The 23,862-nt window shown below is 41.8% G+C and overlaps 1 pseudogene; it reads left to right on the plus strand.

The window, feature by feature from the left end:
* The first annotated feature begins 3,451 nt into the window (after positions 1-3,451).
* Positions 3,452-3,570, plus strand: LOC139336578 (5S ribosomal RNA; annotated as a pseudogene).
* Positions 3,571-23,862: the final 20,292 nt, after the last annotated feature.

The raw sequence follows: 23,862 nt of genomic DNA on the forward strand, positions 1-23,862 counted from the left end.
CACGGCCTTGCATTTCAAGTTCGCACAGGGCCTCGCACCCCCCGCGACAGCCCTGCTGTCCGTAGCTGCCAGTAGCTCCTCATAGGATGTTGTTTGGCCACAAGTGCATAACTTGCAGCCTAGCAAGATGGAGTCTTTGCTCGCATGATCATGTGTGATCTTGCAAATCCATCCAGGTAATAAAATAGGAAACAAAATTATGCATTTACACAATTAAATGATCGCTGATGGACCAATTCAGTTATATGCAGTAGAACATGAGTAGGGATTACTGCTGTGACAGCAAAGGTTGTACCAGCTGTATATTCATAGTCATAAGAGCAGCCATGGTTTGAAGTAAGTTTGAGTGGTGGCAGTAGCTTCTGTTAGCAGCAAGCCTGAATTACCCAGTGTTGCGTATTTCAAAATATACGTTTAATCAAATAAGTATACAGCTGGCAGTTGTATTCAATACAGCTACTTGCCCAGTACCAAATGACTGGCACACAGATTTAGCAGCTAGTTGGTGCATATAGTTAAGCATTTATCAGCTCAGGAGCCAGATATATCTCAAGGGCTGGTGAAGACCAAAGCATAGCTAATATTGGACTTAACTTCAGGTGTCTGATTACTGGTTAATGTCATATGATGATAATGATATTTCGATGGGTTGGTATCAGCTAAAATAGAATATCAAAATCTGATCCTTTCGTTTCCTCCCTCTCAGCTTGCTAATGTTGGTCTCCTTCACCACTATGGCTCTACAGTGCACACATTTGGTTGCATATCCAACAGAAAATTAAAGAGTTAGAGAGAAAATTATTTGGGTGCACCGGCGAGTGAGCCTCTCATTCTTAGCTGGTGCCGCAGGTCAGAGTACCTTGATAACAGGACAATATTAAAATTGTTAGTTGCCTGCTTAAAATTGTCTTTACAAGCCTGTGTCTGTACTCAGCCAAAGAACATTTGTAAGAAAAGAACCTCCACCCTATTACACCACTGTATAATTGTGAGTGTTTCTGCAGTTCCAACTAAACAAAGTGATACATCTTCTCTCGAGCTGATTGCCTCACATCAATTTCATGAGTCACATTCTCCAGTTTCATCCACTATTAGCTTGTAAAAAATACAGTGTGTCAGATTAAGTAGTCTACAGATGCTGTTTCAGTGTGTCAGCTAGATATTTATTTGATATTTACATAAGTATTGAATTGGACTCTGGCAGATATAAAAGGATTCAGATTGGGATTTAAAAAAAAATTGATTGGGACATCCATAGTTAATGTTAAATTCTGGTTAATGTTAGGCACCTGAAGCCAGATGGTTAGGGACCGATTGTGATAATGGTCAAAAATATTATATATATATCACAGTTGTGATTGTGGTAGTGGTATCACTAGTATCTCTAGTAGCAGCTTTAAAAAAACAGAATCAGTGGAAGACAAAGCAGTCTGTGGTCCAAGAAAAGGCCACACCAGCTGCAGTCAGACTTCCTGATGTCTCCATCTCCACACTTTCATCCATTCACCCACCAACTGAGAGCAATGGGCTGGCCTGCTGGCCCCAAACAGCACACCAGATGCAGTGCTTTATCTCCACACATTAACACGATAGAAAAAATATGAATACGAGAATCTTATCTCAGCCACATATTATAAAGAGCATTCATCATGAAGCACATTATGTATTTATCATGTCAGCAGAGGGAAAAGATGGTGCAGGCGAGATCCCATTTATCTGTGCTTGTGCAAGGCCCATTGTATTGTCCACATCATATATATATATATATATATATATATATATATATATATATATATATATATATATATATATATATATATATATATATATATATATATATATATATATATATATATACATATATATACATATATATATATAAAGATTAAAAATCCATTTTTTCACCTTACACCCCTTCCTCCTTTCTGTTGCAATCTTAGATACGAAATTAACTTGCACTCCAAAGCCTGTGACTTAATCGGATAAAAATGAATATAAAAAAAGACCTTGGGATCGGTAAGATTTACAATATATATTAACTGAGTGTGAAGCTGTGATGTGCAGATTGATAAATGTGCTGATATTACTCAATTCTTTCTCTTTAATAATTCTGTCATCCTTACCCACCATTTGACCATTACACTATTAAAGTCATTTTTTGTAGAAATAGGTAATATCATCAGTCATTACAATCTTTTAATACATCTCTTTCCCCTTCATCCTCTAGCTTTTGGTTTCTAAGCTTGTGCCAGATCTTGTATGTAGTAGTTCCTCATGGATACATTTCACCAGCAGGCAGTGAAAGTGGGCTGCTTGCCATGTAGAACTATATGGGTGGTATAGGACTCTGTACAAGGCTAGTGGGAAGTTTAACAAATTGTGTGTGTGTGTGTCATATTAATTCAGTTTGTCTAGATGTTTCTGCCTCTGATTCATTGGTTTGTATACTGAGAGTTTACAATGAGCTCTCTGCTTCTGCCATTTCAAAGGACCAATCATAGAAAGTTAAAATTTGAAAAAAAACAAGGCAGTGAAATGAGATTTCACAGGGGGGCAGAGCTCTGGATTGTGCAAAGGCAGTTTGACTTATGAGCAAATATGTGGCAGGCCATGCCCATTTGCACCAATCAATTTGGCGCTTCAGATACTGGTTAACTCTTACCCTCAGGGCATGTACGTGTAAACTGGTGAAATTCAGTCCACTAGGTTTTGAAATAGATGTTTTTGGTATTCTGGGCACCCCTATGGGTGGGCCTCAAAATGCTCTAGGTCTATTTCTGAATACGTCCCGTATATATGTAGCCAGATTATGATGATTGGAGAGATTGTTAACGAGTTATTGTCAGTTTTGTTGACGTTTTTTTCTTGCTAATCTATAACAGAAATGTGTATCTCAGTCTCACAATGTTGGATTTTTCTAAGAAGAAGAATCAGAGGGACAATCCCCTTTATTGTCACACACATTACATGCTGCACACGCCATGCAATTGGTGAAATTTGTCCTCCACATTTATCCCATACTGGAAGTCCAGGAAGTCCTTCCTCCGCGGTGGGCTGCCAGCCGACTGGCGCCCGGGGACCCAGTTTTCACTCGTCACCATTGGTTAGGTGGTAGTGGAGGTTTTTTAAGGATGATACCCCAGGTGAACATGGGGAGAACATGCAAACTCCACACAGAAAGGCCCCTTTCCTCAAGCAGCAGGCATCAAAGGCATGGTGGAGGACATGCCTCTGACGCCCACAGCGGGAACTGAACCCGGGACCTTCTAGTTGTGAGGTGACAGTGTTGCCACCTGCCCCACCGTGCTACCCATTTTAGTCTTGACGCAGTCAAAATCCAACAAGTTCTGTTCATGTTACTGTTTTTCAAAAAAATCTAAATGGTATTTCTTGGGATGCACTTGCAGATTATTTTTTGTTTGTCCGATTTTCTTGTTTGTAGTTAATTCAAGCTTACAGCCATACCAGCCTGACAACGCGCGATCTTGTCCGATCTCAGAAACTAAGCAGGGTTGGGCCTGGTTAGTACTTGGATGGGAGACTGCCTGGGAATACCAGGTGCTGTAAGCCTACTCCTCCTTGAACCGACACCTTACCGTGGTGGAGGAGTATGAGTACCCGGATGATCCTAGAGGCTATGTTGTCCAGGGCTTAATGCACCTGGTAGGGTTTCCCAAGGCAAACAGGTTCTAGGTGACGGGTCAGACTAAGAGCAGTTCGAAAGCCCCTATGAAAAAGAAGAAATCAACGTAGCGTATGTTGCCCGGATTGACGTCACCGGGGCCCCACCCTGGCCGGAACCAGGCCTGGGGTTGGGGCTTGCAGGCGAGTGCCTGGTGGCCGTGTCTTTGCTCACGGGACCCAGCTGGGCGCAGCCCAAAGAAGCGATGTGGGCCGGCCTTCCCGTAGGCCCACCACCCACAGGAAGGATCAGAAGGGGCCGGTGCTATGCGTTATGGGTGGCAGTCGTGGGCGGGGGCCCCGACGACCCAAACCCTGGACTACGACTCTAGCTATGGGGACATGGAATGTCACCTCGCTGGGGGGGAAAGAACCTGAGCTAGTGCGGGTTGAGCAGTACCGGCTAGAGATAGTCGGGCTCACCTCCATGGACAGTCTGGGCTCTGGAACCCAACTCCTTGAGAGAGGCTGGACTCTCTTCTACTCTGGAGTTGCCCGTGTTGAGAGGCAGTGTGCTGGTGTGGGCTTGCTTAAAACCCCCCAGCTCAGCTGCCATGTGTTGGAATTCTCCCTGCTGAGCAAGAGGGTTGCTTCCCTGCGCCTTCGGGTCAGGGATAGGTCTCTCACTTTCACTAGGCCGGAGGTCAATGATCGACTTTGTAGTCGTATCATCTGACCTTCAGTGGTATGTCTTGGACACTCAGGTAAAGAGAGGGGCTGAGCTGTCAACTGATCACCACCTGGTGGTGAGTTTGATCCGCTGGCAGGGGAGGAAGCGCGACAGACTTGGCAGACCCAAACATAACGTCTGGTGGAACCCGCTGTCAGGGAGGTCTTCAACTCCCTCCTCTAGGAGAGCTTTAACCAGATTCCAAAGGAGGTTGGAGACATTGAGTCCGAATGGACCATGTTCTCCACTTCCATTGCTGATGCCATCTGTAGCTGTGGCTGTAAAGTCACCGGTGCCTGTCGTGGCGGCAACCCCCGAACCTGGTGGTGGACACCAGAAGTAAGGGATGCCGTCAAGCTGAAGAAGTCCTATCGGGCCCGGCTGGCTCATGGGACTCCTGAGGCAGCTGATGGGTACTGGCAGACCAAGCATGCGGCAGCTCGGCCGGTTGTACAAGCAAAAACTCGGGTCTGGGAGGAGTTCGGGGAGGCCATGGAGGAGGACTACCAGTCGGCCTCGAAGAAATTCTGGCAAACCGTTCAGCGCCTCAGGAAGGGGAAGCAGCCCTCTGTCAACACTGATTACAGTGGAGGTGGGCAGCTGTTGACCTCGACTGGGGATATTGTCAGGCGGTGGAAGGAATACTTTGAGGATCTCCTCAACCCCACTGTCATGTCTTCTGTAGAGGAAGCAGAGACTGGGGACTCGAAGGTCGATTCATCCATCACCTGGGCTGAAGTCACTGAGGTAGTATGCAAGCTCCTCGGTGGCAAAGCACCGGGGGTGGATGAGATCCGCCCTGAGTACCTCAAGTCTCTGGATGTTGTAGGGTTGTCCTGGTTGACACGCCTCTGCATCATCACGTGGCAGTTGGGGACAGTGCCTCGGGACTGGCAGACTAGGGTGGTGGTCCCTCTTTTTAAAAAGGAGAACCGGAGGGTGTGTTCCAACCTTCGGGGCATCACACTCCTCAGCCTACCTGAGAAAGTCTATTCCAGGGTAATGGAGAGGAGAATCCGGCCAAGAGTCGAACCTCGGATTCAGGAGGAACAATGTGGTTTTTGTCCTGGCCGTGGAACACTGGACCAGCTCTATACCCTCCACAGGGTGCTTCAGGGTTCATGGGAGTTTGCCCAACCAGTCCACATGTGTTTTGTGGACTCTGAGAAGGCATTCGACCGTGTCCCTGGCGTCATTCTGTGGGAGGTGCTCCGGGAGTATGGGGTTGGAGGCCTTCTGCTGAGGGCTGTACAGTCCCTGTACAACCGGAGCAGGAGCTTGGTCCGCATTGTCGGCAGTAAGTCGGACCTGTTCCGGGCTGCCCTTTGTCACCGGTTCTGTTCATTATTTTTATGAACAGAATTTACAGAATTTCTAGGCGCAGCCAGGGGCCGAAGGAGGTTAGGTTCAGGGGCTGGCAGATTTCGTCTCTGCTTTTTGCGGATGATGTTGTCTTGTTGGCTTGAGCCAGGACCTTCAGCATACACTGGGGCGGTTCGCAGTGTGTGAAGCAGCTGGGATGAGAGTCAGCACCTCCAAGTCTGAGGCCATGGTTTCTCGACCAGAAAAAGGTGGCTTGCCCTTTCCAGGTTAGGGTAGAGTTCCTGCCTCAAGTGGAGGAGTTTAAGTATCTTGGGATCTTGTTCATGAGTGAAGGAAGGATGGAGTGTGAGATTGAAAGGCGGATTGGTGCAGCAGCAACAGTAATGCAGTAACATCAAGAGGAGTCAGCTAAGGTGGCTCGGGCATCTCTATCGGATGCCCCCTGGACGCCTCCCTAGGGAGGTGTTCCAGGCATGCCCCACCGGGAGGAGGCCCCGAGGAAGACCCAGGACATGCTGGAGTGACTATATCGCTCAGCTGGCCTGGGAACACCTCGGGACTCCCCCAGAAGAGCTAGAGGAAGTGTCTGGGGAGAGGGAAGTTTGGGCGTCCCTGCTCAGACTGCTGCCCCCGCAACCCGGCCCCGGATGAAGAGACGATGGATGGATGGATGGCTGGATAGACAATTTGAGCTGTTGTGGCAGAAATAAAAAAAATATATATATTAATATTAAACTGATACAAATATAACAGAGTTGTGCCCCTTCAGAGCTCAAACCCTAATGAATTGTTTTTAATAAAAAACACATTTATGGGGTTGTTCATTTGAAGTTTCTTTGTAACTTCTGATTAACATTTGTGCTATTGCCGAATTGTCCCTCAAAGCATTTGTGTAGATCTCTTGCACAGCTAAAGGCTTTAACCAACTCTGTTCTCTGTCTACCGGAGAGGTGCTAGATGATGAATAGAGCGCAGGTCAATGCAACTGTAGTAAAAGACAACATCGCTCTCTGTAATCAGGTCCTACTAAAATGAGTAAAAAAAACTTTTTAATTGTTTTAATTCTTTCAAAACTCTGGAAACAATATTACCAAAATCAAAGCCAGTGTGGTCTGTACAATAACATTGCAATAAAGGGTAATTGTGGTTAACCAGCATATCATGAACTGGCTCAAGGTTCAGAGAAAAAGGACAGCGAACACACATGTGGTTTGAACTAAAAGTAAATATGATGTTTAAGTTAAGTGCTTAAATAAACAAAGTGAGTGAAGTCAGTAAGTGAAGAATGCTGTGTGCTGTAAATGATCCAAGCAAACTGGAGGCACAAAGCGGACCATGATGGAGCTGAGAGAGAGTGAGGGGCTGAGCAGGTGAAGCTCCTCTCTTTGACACATCTCCACTCAGCTTGCCTTTCTGCTGACTTTTCATGAGGGTTGTGGTCAAATAGGCTTTTTTGCTGAGGAATATTCCTGAAGGAGTGAAATGAAATGCAAGTATCTAAGTGGCTGCCATGATAGGAACTGTTTGAATTCTCTAAATGCTCAGGGAAGATGCTTTAGTGCTCCCTACACTGAACCATCCTTTAGCATGGCCAAAGAGACAACGTTGTCACATAATTCCTTGTGGCAGCAACACATAAGCAACACAGCATCAGTTCAACAGTGTTTTTACTCAGAATCTTATACAGGTTCAACATGAATAAATGACAGTAATGAAATGTCAGTCACTGCCTGGGTTTCTTTTCTTCTTGTTTCGCTGTACGCAGCTGGAGCAGATGGCTACTGACTATAGCAGGAGGGATAACAGTGTACAGCACAAAGAAATAGCAGTATGCTTACACCTCCTTCAAGATGTTGGAGAAATGTACACAGTTAATCTTCCTCCCCTTTGATTTGATTGTGCTTGCTAAATACAAGGGGACTTAATCAAGCTTAAAAATAACAAACAAACAAATAAAAGAGAGGTCCTGGGAGAACTCATTAGAAGCCTTGTCAAACTCCAAGAGACTACATAATTACTCTACCAAAATAAAAATGCAAAGCTATTTCATTTGTATTTGCGTTTCTTTCTGAATAACTGCTGAACTAAGGTCATTGAAACTTTCACTTTCATCCCTTTGAAAAGTTTGATTGAACAGGGCGAACCCAGTGTGTGAGAGGCCCTATCAGCCATGTGGCCCACTCTTCTCTGAGCCTCCATTTTGCCTGACCACCTTTAACCCATACACACAAACTCAGGCTTGTTCTGACAACGCCCATCAACGAGAGCAGAGAAAGAGGAAGATGAAAAACACATGGACTTCCTTCCCTACGGTAAAAGACAGAAAATCAAGCCCTGTTGACAAGGAAATGAAACAAGTTGGGCAAATTTCTATAAATAAATCTTTTTTTGTCATTTTAATTACCGGATCAACAGCGGCTCAGATGAACGGCCCGGCCATCAATCTTTAATTAATGTCACGCTTTGCGGATTGCAGCGATGCTGGGCCTGATTGAAAAATAAGCCCAATGATATTTCTATTAGAGTTTGTTTTATTAATAACACGTCAGGGCTTTAAAAACATGTCTCAGAGATAGCCAATCACAGGGAGACGACAGACAGATTTTACATTTAGTTCTTACAGGCTCACACTTACACAGATCTGCTTAATTATTTTTCTCTTGCATAATTTAGCCTTCCACATCCCCTTTTCTAGTTTGGATTTTCACTGTTTAGTATTTACTGGCTCACTTGCAAATGCTAAAATGAAAGCCACTACAGGATTTTATCACTTGTACTGTACATTTACATTATATTTCCAACTTGTTACTTTACCACCAGTTTCTCTTCCCAGAAAACACTTTTTAAACATCTGGTCTCAGTGTAATCCCTAAAAATGAAAAAAAAAACAAAAAAAAAACAAAACTGAATTTGAATGTTTTCTATTTAAAGGTATGTCAGTAATGTCTTTACATAACTGACCAAGTATTGTTAATGCATAGACCCATCCATTTTCTATACCGACTATCCTTTTTCAGGGTTGCGGGGGGGCTGGAGCCTATCCCAGCTGTCAACGGGCGAGAGGCGGGGTACACCCTGGACCGGTCTCCAGCCGATCGCAGGGCAACATATACACAGACAACCATTCACACTCACACTCACACCTAGGGAGCAATTTTAGAGTCACCAATTAACCTAATGAGCATGTTTTTGGTCTGTGGGAGGAAGCCGGAGTGCCCAGAGAGAACCCACGCATGCACGGGAAGAACATGCAAACTTCACACAGAAAGGAACCTTCTTGCTGTGAGGCACGCACACTGCCTGTTGCGCCACCGTGCAGCCCAGGTACAAAAACTCAATGATTCTTATTTTTAGGTCATTCTACACTGATGGAAAAATAATTCTGATTATGATATTCCATTTCTGCCAAAACCTGCACACTGGACATTAAGGCTGACAGAGGAAGTCTGGGTTTTTTTTGTTTTTTTTTTGCTTTTTCTAGCAATGTCTGTTATCTGAGTTTGGCCACAATCTGACTCACGAGAAATAAAAAAAATTAAGGTATCAGCTGGAAGTCAAGAAAACCCAAGAGACTTCTGTAGACTTGCACACATTCATACAACAGCCAAACAAGCTGTTCATTATGAGCGTTATCCACTCACACAACACTGCATGAAAAAACACATTATTCACATTTACTTATTCATATATATAGAAAATATAAATGATATATATATAGATATATATTTTTTTAATTTTAATGATTCATTTATTTGACGATCCAACTTCTGAAAACTACACTACCACACAGTAGAACACAAAGAACACAGCTGACAGAAACATTTTGAAAAAGTCTTTAATGAAATCGTGGCAAATACACATCAACAAGGATCAACCAAATAAAATCAGTGACTACTGGGGGAAAAAAGAAAGGAAGGGGTTCACTGATAAGAGTCTCTGGGTTGGGCCATGCCGCTGGTCCATGGTGCATGAAGAAAAGAGTCTAAGGCCTCTGGAAATGCTTCTTTGCTGCCTCTGGGTCATACTGAATTGGCGCCTGTCGCTTTGACATACTTTGGGTCGCTCTCCAGCCGCTCTTGAAGTGTCTGGCAGAGTTGGAAGAGTGTCTGACTGCAGAAAGATGGAGGCTTTACTATCCACCCAGCTTCCCCTTCCGTGGTGTGATCGTCCTCATCCGACATCATGTCAGCAGTGACCCTATGCCAAAAATCAATTTCCTGCTGAGTGGCTAGGACACTCCTTCTTGCTTCCAGCAGCTGTAAATACACGTATTAATATCATATTAGTACTGCTAAGAAACAATAACACATGATAACATATGTGACCATGTTTTTCAAAAACAATGCAGCTAATAGATAAAATTCAGCCCATTTTTACACTGTTGCGAACATAAAGCGGCATTCATGGGACTCTTACCCGCTTCCTTCTCTGTCTGCTGCGAGCTGAAATCTTCACAGCTGCTGCCTGAACTGAAAGAGCTTGGCTGGGCATACCTGAAGCTCCTCCGCACCATCTCATAATATGTCTTACAGGCCGCTGGAAGAAAATATATATTCATTTGAAATAATTAAGACAGGCTTCAGGAAGTAAAAACAACAACAACAACAACAACAACAAGAAACAACAGAAAGGGGTTAAAAAAAAAAAAACCTTACAAAAAAGGACTCCTCTGTCAACACCATCCATGTCTGGACTCCCAGTTAAAGTCGCCATCAAATGTGACGTCACCGCTTCGTTGTGGGGCGAGTTCAGTCTGTAAAACACAAAAAGTAAAAACAGGTCATGCAACGTTTACATTTACTTCCATTCTGCAGAATATATCCTGTGTATTTCTGTGTATTTTATTAACTTACCCCTGCTCAGGTTCATATCGCCTGTCGTTCCCGTCACTATTGTGCAGACACCGCACCTTTTCCTTTAAAATACAAAAATACATTGGAATGTTAAACGTAACGTGAACGGTTACCAAACGTTCGGAACGTAGTGCAATAAGAATAATAATGGTTTGGCGGCCTAAAAACTGCACAATGTAGTATTAAATGCTAACGTTACTTACTGCAACTTGTGCACCCATCTCTTCCTCTTCTGGTGGTCTCCACAGCTGCAGTTCGGTCGGGGCTGCTCCTCCAGAGCGAGCAGTCTGGCTTTTATCTCGGCCATTTGTCCTTTTAAGTCGGCCGCCAATTGCGTGATAAGCTGCGTTACCTGCCGAGACAGTCCACTGAAGGTGCTCAGCAGTTTCTTCTCTAAATTGTTTGGACTTTCTGGATATGGTCGCTCCGCAGCCGGGCCGTCAGCTGTTCATAACAATTGCCCCTGGTGGGATTAATAAAGTTGTCTGTATCTGTATCTGTATCCGTCCACTCGTCGCAGAGGAGTGCCTTCTGGGGTGAACTGAAAACGACATCAGGCCATTGTATGAACAGAGTTAAAGTTTAGCAGGACCCGAAACGTAACTGTTGTAATCCAAGCTCGATTTGCATTCACAGACGCGCCGAGGTCGTTTTCTGCCGACGTCATTGCGTCAGAGGCGTCCAATCATTTGTGAGGTCGTGCTCTCGGAATTTCTCGCGATACAATTTTGTTGCTTAAAAAGAAAAACATGCTCTGATTTTGCTAGGTATTTTGATTTTCTATTTTTGTACCTGCATATTTTATATAACATGTAAACTTCTTTAAACTGTTTGACATCACCGAAAATTAAAAAAGGAAAAGTTACTTTGGTGTATTCCCTTTTTATTCCTACTTAAAGAATCCTCAGTGGACTTACCCTGCTGGAATTTTGCAAGCTAATCACGCAACCGTTTTTCATCTGGTGTTGTGGTGGCAAAATGCGCAAAATTTTGACATGTTCAAGAACTGTAGATGCTTTCATTTTCACAATTTGATTTAGCAATTTAAGTGGAAAATGAAAGGCTTTTGAGGACACTTATCCTGTATGTAAAATTATTTAAACACACTTTTAAATCCTCATGAAAAAAAAAATCTTTGTCTGTATTCTGTAGGCACAGAACACACACACACACACACACACACACACACACACACACACATACACACACACATAATATCTCAATTTTCATTTGTATAGCTTGCAGCATTTACATTCGCATTTTAACACCTCACAGTCACAGGGGCTGAGAGAGAACTTCCACGGCAATTTACAGTGACGATGATTGACGGAAATGCTACTTTTCATGCAGTGCGATGATACAGCACCAGGGCAGTTTTGGGGTTCAGTATCTTGTCCAGGATACTTTGGCATGTGAACCGTCGAGGCCAGGGGCTTTCTGATAGGTGGACAACCGCCCTGCTTCCTGAGCCACTAGCTGTGAGCTGGTACACTATAACCATTAATAATAGCATGCTAGCCTGTTAATATATCATTTTGGGAAAAACAAACAAACAAACAAACAAAAACATAGCTGTATATTTCTTAAATGGCAAAAATAAATTTTTTGTGTGTTCATTATCATTAAGAATATGTTCTGAAAAGTTTACAAGTAATATGAATTTAATGGTTTTGACTGTGTTGTTGCTCAAGTCCTGAGATAGGGTTAACACAAAATAAATTTAGTTTGGTGGCATACAGACCTTTATTTATGTCTTTTGATTGCAAGCCTTTTTTTAGACTTTTGCTGATTTTTTTTCCTAACAATTAGACAAAAAACACACATTTCTATCAGCTCTGCATTGCATTTGGGACAGCTCATATTTGATGTGCAGCTTCCAATAAAATAATGCTTGGATGATGTAACATTATGCTGCCGTTAATTTATGTTTGAAAAAAATAAAAAATAGGATGTGTTAGTAAAAATGTGTTAATAAGTTGTCCTTTAAGTTGTCCTAAAGTTTCCTTTGTGTCCCTGCTTCTTTCAAAGTTTTTCTTCATCAAACTTTTACAAGGAAGTTGTGGAAGTGCTCTTGACCTGGATGTTATGTGTTTGTGTTGTTGGGCAATCTTTCTTCTATCCCTCCCAAGATGAATGCTAGGGGTTTATTTTTAAGTCATCAATTACTCAAACTTGGCCCCAGCTTCCTCTCCCCTACCATCTGGATGCCACACCTTTCTGTCCCGGGGCCCCTGTGTGGATAATGACAGCCTTCCTCTCTGCCATCAATTTATGAGCAGACTGAGTCGTTTTCTCATGCCTTACCATGCGCTTCCATTTGATCTTTCTGTGTCTCCATTTTTTCTTTTTTATAATTTTCGCTTTTCTTTTCCTCCTTTTGAAAGCAGCTTACTGCTGTGTCTGCATGCAACACCTCATAAATCTTTCACTCTCATGCCCTGTTGCCATGTTCAGTGGAGGATGTGGCAACACAGCTGACATTGCTGTTGTCACCCTATTTGGTATAAATGTTCCCCAAAAAGCACCCTGAAAAAAGGAGGCATAGCTGACCCCAGTTCCTGAAGTGCAAGATGGAGCTCTGTCTGGACAGAGATGAGACGAAGGTGCACGTTACAGCTCTGAAGGCTTTTGAGCTTGCACATCTGGATCAAAGCTGCTGACAGATGCTATTTGTTATTGTCACAACAACATTTGTTGTTGATCCATAATATTAGTGTACAGTTTAACTGATTCACTTTTTTAAGTGTATGAATTCATATTGTTATTATAACAAGGTACTACTTACAGTAGCCAAATGCCTACTTGCTGTGAGGACAGAAAATGCATTGCACTTACTCTTTCAGAGGACAGTGCTATCCCTTTAAGAAAAAACCAGAGAGATACATTGTGTGTAGGCTGAAAGGAAAAGTATGTTGCACTGAACTGTGCGCATTTGTCATTAAAGTGCAACAATGAAATCTTTTAAATCACTGCTGCATTAAAACTACAGAAAATAAGACAGGAATAGCAATACATTTGTGGGATTTGGGGGAAAAATCAATGCAAAGAACTAGGACTGGGCGATAAAACGATAGCAATATGTCCTGCGATAGACACGTCATCAGTATCAATAAAAAATGCGTTCGATAAAACATTCGATAATTTTTTTTTCTTCATCGGAAGAAACCTGAAGTTGTGAAGCGAGGATGGTTGCAAGAACAAAGGCACTCGCTCTCAGGTAACCAAGCAACGTAGGGAGTAATCACTAATCAGTGAGAGAGACACGCTAACACGCCAATCATGTAACAGTATCAAGTTCAGTTGCGCCACCTCATTGTCTCGTGTTTGATGTTCCGCGAGGAGTGAGATGAGAAATAGAAAGCGCTGCAGCGAGCAAAGAAATTGTCAATAAAATAAGGAAAGTCCCATCGCCATTATGGCAGTTTTTTGGATTTTATAAGTCGGACCATAGTCAGACCAATGTGGTTTGTAACTTATGCAATACTGTCGTCCCCACCAAGACCGGTAATACCACAAACTTGTTTAACCACCTTAGCCGCGCTCACTCTTTAGAGTTTTGGTTTCTTTGTAGATAAAAGAGCTTGGTCTGTACCAGCTCTATATGGAAAGTGTCCTGAGACAACTTCTGTTGTGATTTGGCGCTATACAAATAAAATTGAATTGAATTGAAAAATAGAGCGCAGCCATATTCACCAACGTCCGCCAACCGCAGCACCACTGCACAAACAGCAGACCACCATGCAGAGGTATCTGCTTCAGTGCGTGATGACAAATCATCAAAAAGGCACAAAGACATAACAGCAGCAGCATATAATAAAGCTAAAGACATGCTTCACTGAGCACTGAGAAGAAGCCAGGTTATAAAAATCTCGTACACGTGCTTTTTTTTTTTTTTTTTTTATAAACACACTTGCAATAAAGATATAATTGAATAGTTCATGCATGTTTAGAGTAAGAAGAGTGACTAAAGTTGTTCATATGTCTAGGCTGGTTTTATAGTTCAATCAATCTTACTGTACTGTCTATCATGTTTGTTTGTTTGTATGTTACAGATGTCAAGTCTACCTCAGTTTCTGCTATGTTTACAAAACACTGCACATATCTGAAAACATTTTATTCAGCAGAAGGTGAATCAGTTTGTGAACTTCCTGCACTAAACCTGCAGAAAAAAAGTTCTCAGGTTTTTCTCTGTTTACATTTTTACACTTTTTTTTACATTTATTATTTGCGTGTTTTCCATGATTGTGTTGACATTTCCTTTCCTTTCTTCCTTGATAGCTGAGGGGATTATAATCAGAGGAAGGTTAAATTTAAAATAAAAATGTTTAAATTCCTGTTGTCTGTGTTGTTGTTTAAATGTTTAAATTAAATTGCTATGGTCCTTATTTTAAATAGGTAATAAAAAATATCAATAATTATCGATATCGACTGATATAAAACACTTATATCGTGATAGAGTTTTCAGCCATATCGCCCAGCCCTACAAAGAACAGCAAATTTTGATATGTTGCATATGCTGTGTCATGTGAAACACTTGGCCTACTGCACATTGAAAGAGACTGCTCTATATTGTCTATCTATAATGTTCTTCTATGTACTTTCAAATTACATGTTTATGTGCACACAGTGTTATATAACATAATTCTCTGTATCATATTCATATATGCTCCTAAATGTCAGCAGCTTTAGTTTAATCCGTAGCCTAGTCTGTTCTTTTCTCTGTTTCTCATAACAAATGAATATTGATCTTTCCAAAAAATACCTTACCAAACCCACAGCTGTATGAATGTGTGTGTCTTTAAAGAGAATTAAAAAGAAACTTTTTAAACTTTTAGAAAATCATTAAAATTTCATTACGTTAAACTATTTTCTAAACTTCATTCAAAATTTAGTTGAACTGTGTTTTTGTCAGTGTGTGAAAACCTCTGAAAGAGAATTTAAGCTAAACAAAAAAAACAAAAAAAAAAGCAAAACAAGAAATACAGTATAACACTCTACACCTATTTTGACATTGAGGAACTTTGTTAGGAAGTATGCATTCATGCATTTACCTACAAACAAATGAGTGTGTCCACGATGTGCACAGGGATGGAATGCTTTATGGACTCTGGAGAGGCAGTATGGATGTGAGAGTGACTGTGAGTGGTAAGAGCACATACTGCACCAATGATACGGCAGCACTTTGCATACACTATTTTCCTCTTCATTGGCTGTTATTTTGGTTCCTAATGAAATCACACACAAATCGCCCAAAGTGCTGACAACACAAGCTTCAAGGCCAGAAAGCCAATCCTCCCAGGGCTCCATTTAGATAGCAGCTAAAGGGGATGCTCTCAAACTAGATTTGATTCTGTTGTCTTGTCTGTTGCTGCCTGCCATAACCTCTATCTGGAAACATCTCAAAAAAATACAAAAAAATATATATATATATTTATATATATATCATCACACTAAAAACAGAAAGCAAACGCCAGTGAGTTAATCTAAATCTAATCCCTGGACAAAGACTGGGAGGAAGAGAGAAAAATGAATGAAAGGCAGGCAGGAAGAATGGAGAAATGCTCGACATCAACACACTAGCAAACTTCTTTGCATCTCGTACCATAGCCATGGCTGTATTTCCCTCCCAAAATGACACTTTAATTAAACAAATTACTGCGCCTCGGGAGAAGGACCTTCAAGAGTGTGATAAGGCCGGGGGGAGATAAAAGCCTTATAGGCAGTGTTTATCAGAGACGCGAGGGTTTAAACCTTTAATAGGTAATGCCCAGATAAGTAAGCCTTTGTGGTGTTACTGGCGCAGAGATATTTTACACAGAGGAGCTTACCAAAGAGAGGGGAAAAAGAAGCTGGATCAAACCAACGACTTAAAGAGTCTCTGATTAAGAACGGCAGAGAAAAGGGGGACACCAAAAAGTGTCCCTTCACTAAACTCCTCTTTTATTTATACGCATATTTCCTTATGCAGAGACGCTGCTGAGACTGAGCTCTTACAATCTGTTCTTTGGATTTAACCTTGGCAAGGATGTGCATATAGGCTTTTTTATTTTTAACAAACCAGCATTTGTGATAAGAGTCGTACCAATTTTCATGGATTAAACATTTTATGGTGTGCATCCTGGTAGTAGATTTTACCTGTAATGTATACACAGACAGATCTGAGAGCCAGAGCTAAAAGAAGAATCCATCCCATAATGGCAACCAAGAAAAAATGTCTTTTTATGAATTTGTGGCCAAAACCAAAAGGACATGAAAACAGAGTTAGATTGGTACTCTCTTTTGCCAAAACAGCCTCAGACAGCAAGGAGCAAAAACTACAAACATTTAGACATGTTCAAAGGGCTGGCGTTTCTCATTTCCTCTCAAAGCTCTTCTCTTTTGTAAGTGATATAGCTGCATATTTCATTCATGATGCATGATCAAAGGCCGAAAGTACAGCATATGCCCATGTGTAAATATTTTTACTACTACAATCTGTATTTTCATGCGCAAATGATAAAGTATTTGCAATATCTGCAAAAGATGTATGGGCGGACATTACTTCACAAAGCTTTTGTCCTGTGTGAATAATGCAGCTGAAGACAGGTGATGGAATCTGCATTCATACATTTAGTAATGTTTGTTTGTTTAGTAAAGGAATATTTATTGCCTGGAAGAGGTTACAGGACAACATAAAGCTCCTGTAATTGAAAAAATCAAGGATTTTTGTTGGAAAAACATGACCTTGTGAACTATAGCGTAGGTTGGATTGTAGTGCTGTAAATCAGGGATTACATATGGCAAAACAAGCCTTAATTCATTTGTCACTGTTTATTACAACATTCCAAAAGTTTTAGTTTCCACCTTCTTTTTAAGCTGGGGAAAAAAAAAAAAAAAAAAAAAATAGAATTGAAGTTACATCATTTCCAATACGCAGGAGAGACCGATCAACTGCAGGCTCAGGGAACGAGCTCCTGCTGGCCATAAAGCCTGTATGAACATGGCATGTGTTTTAGGTTAGAGGAGCATGTGGTAGGGTTACATTACAAGGTACTATTAACCTGACTCTGTGGGTCAGACAGACAGACAGACAGACAGACAGACAGAAAGAAAGAAAGAAAGAAAGAAAGAAAGAAAGAAAGAAAGAAAGAAAGAAAGAAAGAAAGACTCCCTGCCTTAACCTCCCTGACACACACAGCAAACACATACCATCTCAACCATACCAAAGAGCTCTGCAGTAAGTTAACAGCCCCCCAGAGGGAGGGGAAGAGTGTTGCAGACGCTAAGATCACTTCCTGTACACATCCCTGTGTACGTGAGCGTGCGTGTGTGTGTGTGTGTGTGTGTGTGTGTGCGCGTGTGTGTGAAGAGGAGGCCTTTGCTGCCCAGAATCCATCCTCATCTTCTCTCCTTGGAGGGGCTGTGGACCACCATGCAGCGTGTTCAAAGACTGCTGGTGGTTATGGGAAATGATCCCCCTCTGTAAATGTTTTCCTTTTATTTCCCCCTTTGCTCCTTTTGCTTCAAAGGACATGCTTCACTCGCTTTCTGCTGAGCGAATCACGATGCATGGGACTGACAGGCACCGAAATGAGTCAAATGCAACAGCTGCATATACTGCGGCGCACCCCTCCCGCTATGCTCATTTTCATTTTAGCACAAATTATTTACATTACAATCATGAGCAGCGTTGCTTTGTTTTTCCCTCACTGGCAGTGTCCTCTGTGAGCATTTGGTGATTAGAACGAATGTCTCATCAAATGCTGTCCCCCAATCACACGTATCCATTATTTAGGCGAGAAATGCAGCATGGAAAGAAGAGGGGCTTGGTTTGTCAATGGCAGCCCTGGGCACAGACAGTTCTCTGCCTGTCACATACCTGCCGCTGCCACTTCCCTTTAGCATAAGCAAGCGTGAAATGTTTACTTGAACACATTTCTGAAGGAGAGCGTGGAATGGGAGCTGGCACAAGTTGCATAGGAGGAACGCCGATGTGACAGATATATAAAACAGGGTGAAAGAGAGGAAGGCGGAGGATGAGAGAGGACACAGAAAGTGAGAGCGTGTGTTTCTGTGTACGTGTGTGTACATGTGTGTATAAGAAAGTGAAAGAGCAACTGCCACTTGCCATTGTGCCAGCTCTGCAGCTGAGGTGAGTCTTCAGTGGGGGATAAATCCAACCTGATGCACCCATCCATGTGCCTTCAAAGCGTGCAGGCATTGCCATGCTGTGCACGTCACAGGACAGGCACACATTAGCTGTCAAACTCCTCTTTCATCTCACAACTTCAAAGAGGCCCATTGATTACCCTAAGTGGCCATTACCAAACATCCGAGCCTTCCGCCTCAGTCAAAGGCAACCACTGACAAAGAGGAAGGCAAAATCATCATGAGGTTGAATTTGAAGTGGATGGAAGGGACAGCAACCCACAGACAGACTGAAAGACAGCAGAGCCTGGCGACAGAATAAAAAGGAGACAGCACCAAGGAGGAGAAAACATCACTTACAAAAACAAGAGCAAACAATAAAAATGACAAGCACTTTTGTATGTATACAAACAAGGCACTCTTGTAGAACGTGGAGTAGAAGAGTGATGTGAACACGGGATCCCCTGAGAATCCCCCCATGATAGCACAAGACAACGGAACAGAGCTGAGCTGCTGTCTGCCGACAGACTTACACAGTATGTGAATCTGAGAGCTGGAGAGTAAGAGATTCAAACAGATACAGACAGGATTAGGGAGAAGCAAGGCTGTGTTCACAGCTCCAAAGCACTCCTCACTGTCCACTGCTGATGCACTACATTGTTCTAATGCACATAGAAAAAAAATCTATGCATAAGGAAACTTCTGTGAAGACAGGTAAAGCATCCATTCATGTCAATTTCACCCCACTACTAGTAAAAAATGGTTTGATTTAAAACAGTGCTCTAACCTCCCCCTCACATTAACCAGTATCTAGGCATTGGCAGTCCTGTCAGTCTATATGTTCATAGAGTGTGCGTGAGAAAAGCTCTGATGGAAGCTGTAAATGTTAGCATGTCTGTCACACTAGCTCACAAGTAGTAACCAAACTTTACACCCCAAGATCAATGGACATGTTATTAAATTGGGTTAGATTAGATTCAACTTTATTGTTATCGTCATAGTGCAACGAAGAGACAATGAAACGCAGTTTAGCATCTAACCAGAAGTGCAAATAGTCATAATATCCAAAAAATAAATAAATAAATACATATAAGTAGTGCAAGTGGCATCAAGTAAACAGTATAAATAGTATGAAGTAGGTGCAGGTAGTGCAAGTAATTTCTATGAAACTGTAAATAATAAACATGTGCAACATGGTATGTAAACAGGTGACATGTGTAACAAGTAGTAAGTGGCAGTGCAGTAAATAAAAAGTATAAGTGAACAGATGAGGTATACAGTGTACATAAAATATAAAAATGTAAAAAAAATAAAATAAAGTGATAAGCATTTAGCTATTATCTTTCCACTGTTGTTATTATTGGGGTTACAGATGACATTCAGGAAATACGTGTTGGGGACAACATATCCACTGTTTATGGATACGTCAATCTGTGAGCCAAGAAGAAATTCTATCAGGATTTATAGTAATAATGGCAGCTCAGTCCTGCTCTGTTTGTTTTGGGGAAGTTCACACTCCAGCAGCTGCAGCCAAACTTGCATTAAATGCCATCACATTTTCCAAACTCATGCCTTGTTCCTCATATCCTCAAATCATTTCTCATGTAAAAGTGAACCACATTGTTTGAAAATATGAGCAATAAAGAATAGTGTTTCTAAGGTAAGTGTAACCCTTTTGAGAAAGAAATGGAATAGTAAAGAGATAGAGATAGTAACTAGATTCAATGGCCAGTGAAACAGAAGTTCTAAGATCGACTACAGAGCCCAGGATTGATCAAACGAGGACGTAGGAACGAGACAAACACAGTATTCTCTTTAAGAAACAATGGTGCTTCCCTATTTATTACAGGATGGGAGGGATGAATAAAACACATCACACTGCATGAAAAGCCACATTTCCGTCAATTTCCGTCACTGTAAATTGCCGTGGAAGTTCTCTCTCAGCCACTGTGACCATGAGGTGTTAAAATGCAAATGTAAATGCTGCAAAGCTATACAAATGCAAATTGGGATTTTGTGTGTGTGTGTGTGTGTGTGTGTGTGTGTGTGTGTGTGTGTGTGTGGGTTCTGTGCCTACAGAATACAAAGATTTTTTTTTTTTCATGAGGATTTAAAGGTGTGTTTAAATAATTTTATAGGTTACATACAGGATAAGTGTCCTGACTTGCAAAGGTCTTTAATTTTCCACTTAAATTGCTAAATCAAAATCGTGAAAATTAAAGCATCTACAGTTCTTGGACACTGGTCACAATTTTTCGCATTTTGCCACCACAACACCAGATGAACAATGCTTGTGTGATTAGCTTGCAAAATTCCAGCAGGGTAAGTCCACTGATGATTCTTTAAGTAGGAATAAGAAGGGAACACACCAAAGTAACTTTTCTTTTTTTATTTTCGATGATATTTACATGTTTTATAAAATATTCAGGTACAAAAATAGAAAATCAAAGTACCTAACAAAATCACAGCATGTTTTTCATTCTACGCAACAAAAATGGTCTCGCGAGAAATTCCGAGAGCGCGACCTTGCATATGATTGGACGCCTCCTCTGACGCAATGACGTCGGCAGAAAACGACCTCGGCGTGTCTGTGAACGTGAATCGAGCTTGGATTAGAACAGTTATGTTTCGGGTCCTGCTAAACTTTAACTCTGTTTATACAATGGCCGGACGTCGTCTTCAGTTCATCCCAGAAGGCACTCCTCTGCGACGAGTGGACGGCCTGGCTCCGGAGCGACCATATCCAGAAAGTCCAAACAATTTAGAGAAGAAACTGCTGAGCGCCTTCAGTGGATTGTCTCGGCTGCTAACGCAGCTGACCGCACAGTTGGCGAGGAAAATGGCCGTGATAAAAGCCAGACTGCTCGCTCTGGAGGAGCAGCCCCGACCGAACTGCAGCTGCGGAGACGAAGAGACGGGTGCGTAAGTTACGTAAGTAACGTTAGCATTTAGTACTCCATTGTGCAGTTTTTAGGGCGCCAAACCTTTATTATTCTTATTGCACTACGTTCCGAACGTTTGGTAATCGTTCACGTTACATTTAACATTACAATGTATTTTGTATTTTAAAGGAAAAGGTGCGACGTCTGCACAATAGTGACGGAAACGACAGGCGATATGAACATGAGCAGGGGTAAGTTAATAAAATACACAGGAAATATTCTGCAGAATATAAGTAAACGTAAACGTTGCATGACCTGTACTTTTTGTGTTTTACAGACTAAACTCGCCCCACAACGAAACGGTGACGTCATATTTGATGGCGACTTTAACTGGGAGTCCAGACATGGATGGTGTGGACAGCAGTCTTTTTATATAAGTTGTTTTTTGTTGTTGTTGTTGTTTTAAACCCTTTCTGTTGTTTCTTGTTGTTGTTTTTACTGAAGCCTGTCTTAATTATTTCAAACCAATATATATTTTCTTCCAGCGGCCTGTAAGACATATTATGAGATGGTGTGGAGGAGCTTCAGGTATGCCCAGGCAGCTCTTTCAGTTCAGGCAGCAACTGTGAAGATTTCAGCTTGCAGCAGACAGAGAAGGAAGCGGGTAAGAGTCCCATGAATGCCGCTTTATTTTCACAACAATGTAAAAATGGGCTGAATTTTATTTATTAGCTGCATTGTTTTTGACAAACATGGTCACATATGTTATCATGTGTTATTGTTTCTCAGCAATACTAATATTATATTAACACCTGTATTTACAGCTGCTGGAAGCAAGAAGGAGTGTCCTAGCTCTCCAAACTCTGCCAGACACTGCAAGAGCGGCTGGAGAGCGACCCAAAGTATGTGGCGACACACCGCAAGAGGCTTCACATCGAGTTCCCTTCAAAGCGACATGTGCCAAACCAGTATGACCCAGCAAAGAAGCATTTCCAGAGGCCTTAGACTCTTTTTCATGCACCATGAACGAGCGCCATGGCCCAACCGAGAGACTCTTATCAGTGAACCCCTCTGCACATTTCCTTGCATTTTTCCCCAGTAGTCACTGATTTTACTTGGTTGATCCTTGTTAATGTGTGTGTAACAATTTCATTAAAGACTTTTTTTCAAAATGTTTCTGTCAACTGTGTTCTTTGTGTTCTACTGTGTGGTAGTGTAGAAGGTGGATCGCCAAATAAATCAATGAATCATCAATCAAATAAAATAAATATATCATTTATATTTTATATATACATAAATATAACAATATAATAATTATTTTGAATATATGAATTTATTATATAGTATTTAAATTAATATGTATTTATTATTATTATTATTATTATTATTATTATTATTATTATTTGTGGTGCACAGATGACCAATAGCAGCAGAGTTGTCATGAGTGAGTGATCATGTGATTGGAGTTGCTATCCAATCACATGATGGTTTCCTTTTAAAATGTCTGTGGAATCATCCAATGGTTGTTTGTGAAGCCAGCAGGCCAGCCTGAGTAGATCAACGTCGGTAGCATTCATGTGCTAATTAGAGCTATTCGCACCTTCGCGAAGGCGCGATTAACTACGCCCCCCGTTGACAGATGGTTCGTTTCCGACGATTTTCGGAGCTGGCGAAGTTCCCCGTAAACTTGCCGTAAATCGCCGAAAATCAACGAACTTCGCAGGGATTTACGGGTCGAAAATGTGGTTTTTCATGCAGTGTCAATTGCACAGAATATCACAACTCTTACCTGGGTAACTATGGGGTAAGGTTACTGTCAAAAGTTTCGTGCATGCACACATAAAAATCGTGCACGTATTAAAATGCTCCAAAGTTTTCGGAGATGTGTTGTCCTGCTAACGTCATCAAGTAAGCTGCTGTCCCAATTGCAGAATGACGGTCCTGCGTCCTCCCGTCTTGGAGAGACTGTACTCCCAAGTCGAACTTGCTAAGTCCGAACTGCCAAGATCGTAAGTCCAAACCTGGCGTACTTGGTATTGAGAAATGGCCCTTTTTGCTCCAAATCCCTTGCTGCCGCCATCTTTCACGCATGCGCAGTTTGTAGAATCGACGTTATCTTCCACTCGAAACATAATGCCTGTGACCTCGTGACGTAGTTTTGACAGTTACTTCGCGCTTGTCAGATTCGTATTCATTCTGAAGGAAGCGTATGTCCGTAAACTGCAATCCGTATTTGTAATTTTGGAAAGTTGTAACTTTACGAGTTGCATTCTCACAGATAATTTATATACTGCATAATCTATGCATGATTTGACTTAAACAAGAG

Source organism: Chaetodon trifascialis, chromosome 1 (genome assembly GCF_039877785.1).
Source record: "Chaetodon trifascialis isolate fChaTrf1 chromosome 1, fChaTrf1.hap1, whole genome shotgun sequence".
NCBI lineage: Eukaryota > Metazoa > Chordata > Actinopteri > Chaetodontiformes > Chaetodontidae > Chaetodon > Chaetodon trifascialis.